The following is an 11,474-nucleotide window of genomic DNA, read 5'->3' on the forward strand; positions in this document are numbered from 1 at the left end:
GTGCCAAATAACATTTTCTGCAAACATGCCAGGTAATGACCATCTCTGTAAGAGAAGATCTGACCACTGCCTCTTGACATTCATTAATGTTGCCATCACTGCTTCCCCCCACTATCAACATCTTAAGGTTACTACTGACCAGAAGATGAGCTAGACTAGCCATATGAGTACAATAGCTGCAAAGGTAAGACCAAGCCTGGGGTGATTGTAGCTAATAACTCCTCTCCTCGCTTCAACGATTGTCCATCATCTATAAGGTACAATAGACGAGTATAATGGAATATTTCACACTTCCTCCATTGAGTGCAGCTCCAAGAACACTCAAGAAGCTTGAGTATCCACTCCCTCCATCATTGATGCTCAGTAGCAGCAACCTACAAGATGCACTCCAAAACTTCAAGACTCTAATAATGGCATCTTCCAAACATAAGACTATTACCATTTAGAAGAACGAAGACAGGGGGTGTATGGAAACAACACTATCATCAAGTTCCCCACCAAATCACTCACCAACCTAACTTGGGAATATGTTAATGTTTCTTCAGCGCGCTGGGTCAAAATCCAGGAATTCTCTCCGTCGTGACATTGTGGGTCTATACACTACACAGACTGCAACTGTTCAAGAAGCAATGCACAACCACCTCCAAGGGCACCTAGGGATGTGCAATGATAAATGCTGGCCCAGCCTGTGACTCTGGCAACCCATGAGTGAACATGGAATAGGTAGTATGTGGATACCAAGAGATTGCCACTGCCAGGCAACAATGGGAAACAATATCTTTGGGTGATCCAAGGTTTACGGTTTAGAAGCATTGGGGGGAGGGCTTTGAGAGCATTGCGATCATGGGAGAAAAATGAACTGGGCTTGCACCACTCTAAAAGGACAATGTTGAAGGGCATTTGGGGTCCAACAATATTCCATGTGTACTGGATACAGTTGCAGTACTAAGGTTCAAAACTCTCGGGTGTGTGGTGGCTAATAGGATCTGAATTTCTGTAGCATTTTGGAAAGTGAATCCTTCCTTCAGTTTTGTAATCCAAGAAGTGATGAAGCTTTGGCATTAGGCAAGTTGATGGCAGGAGGTGAGTGTGATGATGCAGCTGAGGTTATAAGGGAGTGGACGAAATGATGACAGTGGTTTAAGGTTATGGATAAGGTGATGAGAATTGGTGAAGGGATGATACTCTGCAGTGATCAAAAATGGCTGTGGTTATTTTATGTGGGCAGAAGGTGTTTGAAGTTGGCTAGTTTTCAGTGAGGATCAAAATTCATTTGAATGACCACATTTGAAGATGATTGCTTTGAATTATAAAAATTTACAGGCATGTGGGTCCTGGACAATAAATAAAACCTTTTTTTGGAACATTTCAAAGGAATTTCAGGTAATGAAATTGAAGCTGAACACCGATTGAAACTTGTGCAATGTCTACATTGCTGTAATTGAGGTGGGGATTTGATCTCTTAACTTCTGGAGAACATTTTTTTTAAAAAACCCACAAGTGAATTTGTTTTAGCTTTTCTGATCCATTGTCCTGCAGGCTGGCCTGTGTATTCTATTCTGAATAAATCATAGTGGGCAGAAAACATTAACTCTGTTTCTCTCTCCACAGATGCTCGACCTGTTTCTCCAACATTCTCTGCAATTTGAGTGTCTTTGGGGCCCTTTTTTTTAATTGTCTAATTTGGGCTATTAAAAATAACTAGCTGATGCCCAGAGTTATTGGTGTGGCCTTGAAACTGATCAAATACATATATTTGAATTTCCTTAAGTAAAATATTTCATGACAGTTGCATATTAAATTGTTTGGATGGGAAACCTTCATTATTTAGTTTTCAATGGAGGGCCAATGAAAATAGCCAGAAAATTCCATAATTGTTGGTCAATGTTATGTCAATTAAGTAGTACATGTTAACACTGCGTCAGCTGGATAATGCAGCTTTTGAGGTTGCCTTCCAATTACATTGCATTGCAGACAACAGCTTAGGAAAGAAAATATCTCACTGTCACAGCTGTAGGTTTCAGATTTCCGATGGTGACTGACCTTTTTGAAAGCTTGTCTGTACCTGGTCACTAATAATAATTTATTAGTTTATTGTCACAGTAGCCTTAATGTGATTGTTGGCATCATATTGCGTCCTTTCTCACTTTTTTTTGAGCTCCCTCATCAAAATCTCAATCATTATACGCTTATCTGATATTTCTTCTGTTTTTACCTTTCATTTCTCCTTCAGTTGTTGCTGGGATGTTTCCAATGGCCTCACTAGTCTACCTTTTTTCCCTGTAACCATACTTAACCACCTTTTTGATTCTTGAACTTCTACTCTTGATCCAAACTGTTTATTTGTGTCCAAATAGCTGATTCTGAGCATCCTCTGCTATACCCATATTTAAAAAGAATTGTAGGTTTGGCAATACATCTAAATAGTTATGATTTGGAGGAGCCGGTGTTGGACTGGGGTGCACAAAGTTAAAATTCACTGAACGGCAGGTTATAGTCCAACAGGATTACTTGGAAGCACTAGCTTTCAGAGCGCTCCTTCATCAGGGGTCGCTCCAAAAGCTAGTGCTTCCAATTAAACCTGCTGGACTATAACCTGGTGTTTGATTTTTAACTTTGTACACCCCAGTCCAACACCGGCATCTCTAAATCATAGTCCAACAGGTTTATTTGGAAGCACTAGCTTTCAAAGCACTGCTTCTTCAAGTGATTGTGGAACAGGACCGTAAGAGACAGAATTTATAGCAAAGGTTTACACTGCCATGTGGCAGAGATATATTAAACTTCGATTAAGTGTTTCATCTTTTAGAATGGGTTTGCTAGTTTTGGTTCATTAATATGTAAATCCCAGAATTCCTTTTCAGTTACATTCTCAAGATAAGGTTTTCTAACAAAAGGTGTCATCTCAGCTCAGACAAAGAACCAGTCTGACTCAAGGTTGGGACAAAGACTGACTTAAACTTCATACCTTTAATGCATTGTTTGAGCTGAGATGACATCTTTTGTTAGAAAGCCTGAAGTTATCTTGAGAATGTGACTTAAAAGGAGTTCTGGGATTTGCATATTAACAAACCGAAACTAGTAAACCCATTCTAAAAGATGAAAGACTTAATTTAAGTTTGTTTAGTATATTTCAGCTGCATTATGCTGTAATCTTTTGCTATAAATTCTGCGTCTTATGGTCCTGCTTCACAATCACCCAATGAAGAAGCAGCGCTTTGAAAGCTAGTGCTTCCACATAAATCTATTGGACTTTAACCTGGTGTTGTGATTTTTAACTCTAAACAGTTAGCATTACTATGAGTTGTTAGCAAGAGTTTGAGTGTTTAATCAGCCTGTAAGAAGTTTCAGTAGCTGAAGAAGTTCTGCTGCTTCTCTGTTCTCCCCCCCCCCCCCCCCCCCCCCCCCCCCCACTTCCTTGACAAATACCCGATCAATCACACAATGATGACAGTATTATGCATGTAAAGCAACCTTGCCCCAGGTCGGATGCTTTAGAGTAAAAGATGTTATGAAATTTACCCGAATCACACTGCAATTGCACATGGGTATTGCAATAACAAATAGTTGCTTGAAATGCATGTTCTCACACTCTTTCAGTTGCGTGATCCACGATTGCTGTCTGACTATCAAAAGGTTTCAATGATGTAGTTGTTGCTTGTCGATCATTCAGAGAACTGAGGACCTGGTATGCTATGGATAAAGAGGAGCTGATGCATGTGCCGTACTTAGATTTTCTGCAGGCATTTGTTAGGTGTCCCCATCAAAGGCTATTACAGAAAATTAAAGCTCATGGTGTGGTAGCTAACGTTTTAAAGGATAGAAGGTTGACTGGCTAATAGGAAGCGGAGAGAGGAATAAATGGGTCTTTTTCAGGTTGGCAAGATGTAGTGAGTAGTATGCCACAGTGATTGGTGCTGGGACCTCAATCATTTACAGTTTCTATTAATGACCTAAATGAAGGAATAGAAGGTATGGTTGCCAAATTCGCTGATGATAGAAGGATAGTTGGAAAATAAATTGTGAAGAGGACACAAGGACGTAGTAAAAAGAGATATTTGAAAAATGGGTATGGCAGACGATACTCAGAATCAGCTGTTTGGTCACTGATAAACAATTTGGATCAAGAGCAGAAGTTCAATAATCAAAATGGTGGCTAGGTATGGTTATAGGGATAAAAGGTAGTCAAGTGAGACCACTGGAAACATCAATAGATACATGGCAAATGGAGCACAATGTGGGAAAATGTGAAATTGTCCATTTTGAAAGGAAGAATAAAAAGGAAGCATATTATCTAAACAAGATATTGTAGAGTTTCTGAGATGTATAGAGAGATTTGGGTGTCCTCCTATGTGAATTGCTAGAGGTTAGTATGTAGATACAGCTAGCAGGAAAGCTAATAGAATTTTATCTTTTATCACAAGGGACAATTGAAGTCAAAAGTAGGGAAGTTGTGGTTTAATTATACTGGATATTGGAGTACTGTGCACAGTTACCTTTTTTAAGGAAGGATGTAAATGCATTGAAGGCAGTTGAAATGTTTACTAGATTAATACCTGGAAAGGATGGATTGCTTTGAGGAAAGGTTGGGCTTGAATCTGGATTCTTGATTAAAATATATAAACTTCTGAGAGGCCTTTACAGTGTAGATATGAAGAGCATGTTTCCTTATAGGAGAATCTACAACTAGGGGTCGCCCAGTTCAAACAGAGTTTAGCAGGGTTTGGTGGGAATGTAGATTTGGCATTACAATCAGATCAGCCATGACCTTTATTAAATAGCAGAGCAGATTTAAGAGATTGAATGGCCAACTTGTACTCCTGATTTGTGTGTTCCCTTTGTAGAAGAGTCCTCAGTCTAAGGAGGCTGTTCATCAGCATAAATCAACTGGCACTGATTCCTGAGATATGATGAGAGTCTCTGACTTGAACATTTTAACTTCTGGGACACATAACGCACTTTGTGTTTGTTCCAGTATTCCAATTACTCTGGAAATGTAATTCACTCTATGTTCTACCAGATTGTATTGCTTGAAGTTTAACGCTCCCATTATATTAACACTGGGAGCATTTTTGCAGAAGCATTTTGTTTTAGAAAAGATTTGCAAGGATGTTGCCAGGGTTGAGCTATAGGGAGAGGCTGAATAGATTGGGACATTTTTTCCTGGAGCATTGGAGGCTGAGGGGTGACCTTGTAGAGGTTTATAAAAAGATGAGGGGCATGGATAGGGTGCATAGACAAGGTTTTTTTTTCCCAAGATAGGAGAATCCAAAACCAGAAAGCATAGGTTTAGTGTGAGAAGGAAAAGATTTAAAAGGAGTCTGAGGGGTAAATTCTTCATGTAGAGGGTGGCATGTGTATAGAATGAGCTGCCAGAAGTGGTGGAGGCTGGTACAATTACAACATTCAAAAGGCATCAGAAGGGTTTAGAGGGATATCAGCCAAATGCTTGAAAATGGGACTAGATTAGTTAAGGTTATCTGGTCAGCATAGACAAGTTGGACAAGTCATATAGTCATAGAGATGTACAGCATGGAAACAGACCCTTTGGTCCAGCCCGTCCATGCCGACCAGATACCCCAGCCCAATCTAGTCCCACCTGCCAGCACCCGGCCCATATCCCTCCAAACCCTTCCTATTCATATACCCATCCAAATGCCTCTTAAATGTTGCAATTGTACCAGCCTCCACCACTTTGGCAGCTCATTCCATACATGTATCACCCTCTGTGTGAAAAGGTTGCCCCTTAGGCCTCTCTTATATCTTTCCCCTCTCACCCTAACCATATGCCCTCTAGTTCTGGACTCCCCAACCCCAGGGAAAAGACTTTGCCTATTTACCTTATCCATGCCCCTCATAATTTTGTAAACCTCTATAAGGTCACCCCTCAGCCTCCGACGCTCCAGGGAAAACAGCCTCAGCCTGTTCAGCCTCTCCCTACAGCTCAAATCCCCCAACCTTGGCAACATCCTTGTTAATCTTTTCTGAACCCTTTCAAGTTTCACAACATCTTTCCGATAGGAAGGAGACCAGAATTGCACGCAATATTCCAACAGTGGCCTAACCAATTGCAACTCGAAGCTAGTAGCGTATTCTTCGGTCAAAATCGAGGTAAGCAGGAGTTATGCTGTCCGTACTACTTTAACCACTTACAATGCTAATCGGACTGTGATGATGTTTGTACTGGAGGAAGATGGTGTTCTTTAATATTATATTAAACAATTGAGGATATGTGATGTTGCCTTGACTTTTCAATTTCTTGTCATATATTCCCAATTTCGTGCATAAGTATTTCCACAGAGTGTTTCTCAAGAAGGATACCCTTTACATGTGACAGTACAACGTCTTTTACCTATTCAATTCTGATTACTGGTTTCTTTCAGCACAGATTTGTTTACTGCAACTCTATGACTCCAAGAAATTCACAATTCTCTAAATGGATGCATCATAATCTGGCCTAGGCACTTGTCTTTCGCAAGAAAAAAATCAATTGCTTTTGATTTGAATACACTTATCTGCACAAACCAACTATTCTAAGGTACAGTGTGAGACATCAGTTCCGGTATTTGGTATCAGTGGCTTCACACGTACTTATTTGGTAAGAAAATTACCAGTGTGACAGATTATAAGACATTAGAAGTGATCTACTGCAAACCACTAAGAGTGCATTGCCACATTTGTAACATTTACTTGTTAAGGTCAAAGGGTGTATGACTTTGAAGGGAGATATGAGCCAGGTAACTAGAATGATTACACCTGACACGCTGAGTAGATTACCTAAACCACACAGAGACCAAGATGCTTCTCTTGCACATTTTGATACTGTTCAATATGAAATTGAAGATATTCTTAAGGTTGATCTGTTACACTTTGGCTAAAGCCAGTATGAACAGCTGCAGTCAGCTGCAACAGTTTAAAATGATCTTTATCGAGGGATGGGCTGGCAGTGTTAAAGACGTACCTGAGCAGATTTGTTCATTTTGGCAATACAGAGGCTAAATCATGACAAATTACTTCAAAGGCAAACAAGTTCTAATGTCAAAAGTATTACTGTCCCTCTTATAACAGGGACACATGGGCACTGAACAGACAAGAAGGCTGTTAATCTATATACTGGCCAGAGATATAACAGGATATTCAATAACTCATGAACATATTGAGGTATGCCAAACATACCAAGCCTAGCAGTGGAGGTGGGTCTCTATATGTGGTCTTTCTACACAAATGTTCCACCACTCCTTAAATGAAAATAGCAACAAATCTGTTTACAATGCACTAGGAAGACTACATCCTTGTGATGGATTACTTCTCTACTTCTCATTATTCAATGACTTAGCAATACAACGTCTATGATGGTTGTTGACATAGTGAGTGCTTTTCTATTTGGTATCCCAGTTCAAAGATAATGGACCACAGTACACTGGTAAACCATTTCAAGAGATGTGTACTAAGTGGGGAATGATCCATAGCAGGGAGAAAGTGAGGACTGCAGATGCTGGAGATCAGAGCTGAAAAATGTGTTGCTGGAAAAGCGCAGCAGATCAGGCAGCATCCAAGGAGCAGGAGAATCGACGTTTCGCACATAAGCCCTTCTTCAGGAAGAAGGGCTTATGCCTGAAACGTCGATTCTCCTGCTCCTTGGATGCTGCCTGACCTGCGCTTTTCCAGCAACACAATGATCCATAGCACACCATTGGTGCACTGTCTACGCTCAAACAGTCTACCAGACATATGGTGTGTACTAGCAAATCAATAGTTACAACTATCAAGCAACTCAGCAAGATTTTTGCGTTGAATTACTAAAATTTCATGTAACACCATCTCCAACACAACTAACGCATGGAAGTCAACTGTAAATGACCTCAACCAACAACTAACTGTCTTACCATTTCAACACAGATCTTTTTTTTTCCAAAGAAAAAGAGAATTAAAAAACACCAAGCAAGCAGGTAGCGAATGACCAGAACTGTACACCGCGCAAACAATGTAAGTTAGAAATGAAATCTACAAATACTTGGATAACACCAATGCTTTCTAGAATATACAACTTGCCCAGATCATACAAAGTCATTACCAATCATGGTGCTGAGATACACCTTTAACAATGTGATCAGTTAACTACCACTAAATAACCTCTGTGCCATTGAAAATTTACTATTACAAGCATAGGTTTCTTTCCTTCAGGTCTTCATTTTAATGGTGTCAAATGTGAAATTTTTTTTAAAAATGAAACTGTGTCGCCTTTTTTCTTCCTAATCCAGTTTTTATTTCCCTCTTTACTTTCACTTTCTATACCTGATTTAACATTGAATTTCCACACCCTAGTTTATACTTGCCTCACTGTTCATTTCACATTCCTTCAATTTGATTAGTTAAGGAGATACACCCTTCTTTGCCCTGTCCATTCGGGTCTGTCAGTGACATTTCCAGCTCACGTTTTCAGCAATTTTCCAGACACAAAAAAAAGCACCAGCCATGCATGGGCAAGATGAAACAATGAATGCCTACCTTCAAGCCCATTGAAACTAATTTGAAAAGAAGAGGCAAAATGACCAAAGGAGCACGATTAACTAATTGATCAGTCTGTTAATTGTGTCTGACATGGACACAAAGAGCCAAATGATGACCTTCTATCCTAAATGATTCTATGAGGGTTTAAAAAAAAAAGACATTGATGCTCTTTATGTTAGAGATTGCAGCAATTAAGTTATTCTTAATTGTGTTCTCTTTGAATTTGCTGCTTTTATTTATTCTAAAAGGGCTGTAGGCGTCACTGGCAATGCCAGCATTTGTTCCCATCCCTAATTGCTCTTTGGTAAATATGTCAAATTAATAGGAAAATGCAGCCAGGGCTTTATTTTAACTATGTTCAATTGGCACTGGATCTACATATTTTTCAGGTTGTAATGCATTCAAGATTTGATAATATTTATTACAAGATGTAGACAACATGTCAAGTTTCTTATACAAATTAGTTAACTAAATATAGCCCCATAAATATACAAAAAAAATGGCAAGCCTAACACATCAACATGAAAGGTAAATTGTGAAGCAACATTAAACAGTATCCGTTGCAGAACTGGATAAACTTAGAATTGAAAAGAAATGAGGGAATGTTCCAGACTGACTGGCTTCCTGCCAAACTATATCTGTGGTGTAATGCTGGATTCATGCCATGGAACAAACTGAATTGAGGGTAAAAATTGTCCTTGGCTACCATCTAAGGGATAATTTTTGGTACTTTACACATCCATGGGTGGTAAAGCATAAATTTCAAATATTGATGCACTAACGAATGTAGGAACAGGAGGAAGTCAGTTCTGCCATTCAATGAGATCATACCTGACCTGTACCATAATCTCATCGCCCCCTCACCTTCATTCCATATCCATTTCTACACTTGGTTAACGAAAATCTATCAGTCTTAGCTTTAAAATGATCAATTGAGCTAGCAATTACTGCTTTTAGTGGGAAACAGTCCACACCTTTACCGCTTTTTGCATGAAGATTTGTTTCCTCTTCCCTTAGACTCCCCACCAGCAGAATACTGTACTAGCAGTACTATTAATTTCCTTTCAAAATTCTAATAATCTGCAATCAAATCACCTCTTACCCTTCTTTATTTCAGGAATCACAAGTCTAATTTATGTAATCTCAACTCATTATTATCTAACCCTGGTCGCATTCTGGAGAATCTATGCCCCTTTGAAAGATATTATATTTTTTTTCTGAACTGAGGTGCCTACAATTAAACATGATACTCCATGTATGGTTTAACTGGGACTTTGTATAATTCCATTAGACTTCATCTCATTTATTTTCTAGCCCTCCTGTTATACAGGCTAATGTTCAATTTGCCTTTTGATCAATTTTTGTAGCTGATTGTTATACTTTTTTCTTTGCCTAGGACACCATCATCTGTTTTGATGTCTGTTGTGCAGCAATCTATCCAAGTGTTGTATAGTATCTACCTTAGGTAGCACTGCTAGTGTATCTTGTGCTTTCTCAGATGGCAATGATACACCAATCAGGTTTCACACCATAGAGGGGTGGCAGTAGGACACCTGGCTGTATACACTGTGACTTCTATGTTTGTCCCCAATTAATGCATAATGAAAACTCACCTGAGCAGCTTCATAGAAACACAAAGTAGGAGCAGGAGTAGGCTATTCAGCCATTTGAGCCTGTTGCACCATTCAATATGATCGCTGATCATCTAACTCAGTAACAAGTTCCTGCTGTCTCCCCATACTCTTTAATCCCTTTTGCCCTAAAAACTCTATCTTCACAGCTGAGAAGCTCATGCATAGGACCTTATCTACTTCTATCATTGTTGGCTTGTACATGTGTCTACCTGGATGACAGAAGTGACCAACTGCCTCCTATGGCTGACTTGTAGCCATGATGCTGAGGATATTGGATGCGAAGCCCAGTTTTGGCTGGAGTACCCTTGTCTTACTATGCAGCAACTGGGCTGCACAGAATGCTGAATACTTTGCTTCCAAAGTTCACACTCCAACTTCTGACTGGCTGAATATCTCGTGGGAAAAATCCACACATCATCTGAAGAAGATCGATTTTGACCTTAGCAGCTAAGAAGAAAGTGCCCTCATGGAGCGAGATGGAGGTGTCTTTGAAGCAGGGTGGATGATAAAGGACAAAGACCCAAGAGCAAGAAGAAAGCTCAAGAAAGCACGCAACCCTTCACTGACTACAAACAATTCAATAGACGGATGCATAACTGAGCTTCTTTTCCTCTCTCAAAGCTGTTTCTCCTTTTGTCTATTTCCTTCCCTTTCTACCTCTTTAACCTTGTGCTGACTTGCCTCCTGTCTCATACATCCTCTCTCCTTTTTTGTCTCTCTATCTATGGCAAGCATCCTCCCTGATTTAAGGGACTGCAAATTTAATCTTTAAAACCATTATTACATTTTATGTCTGAAATGGTTATTCAACTAACTGAGCTACAAAGGGAAACACAGAGGTAGTGAGCAGCATTGGAGAACAGCCATCATCTGTGAATATTGGCACAGAAATGAGAAAAGGCGAGTTGGTAAATTTTTGGAAAGGCACCAAGAGAGGTGTGTGAAGCTGGCTGGAAGTAAAGTTATGTGTGGAAAGGAGTTGCTTCCCTCTCAGCAAGATTAAACAACACACAAATCCTCTTAAGCTATCATCTTAACACTCCCTTGTGGTTTAATTAAAGGGGAAGTTAGTTAGGTGAGTACACATTTTTTTGCAAAATGTTCCCTGCCAATATAAAAAGGGCAAAAATAATTTTCTTTAATGATGTTCTAAATCAGTCAATGTTTTATTGTCCTTATGGGAGCTATTGCATTGGTTTATCCTTTCCTGCTCGGTTACTCAGGTGAGATCAGTGACAGACGCCAACCTCTTCAAATATATTGGGAGGTTACAGAAAAGTTATTTGAAGCCAGATATTTGGACTAGCTTGAGACTTGATTCATTAGAAG

Source organism: Chiloscyllium plagiosum, unplaced genomic scaffold (genome assembly GCF_037043375.1).
Source record: "Chiloscyllium plagiosum isolate Xiang-an unplaced genomic scaffold, Cpla_swu_hap1 HiC_scaffold_22, whole genome shotgun sequence".
Lineage (NCBI taxonomy): Eukaryota > Metazoa > Chordata > Chondrichthyes > Orectolobiformes > Hemiscylliidae > Chiloscyllium > Chiloscyllium plagiosum.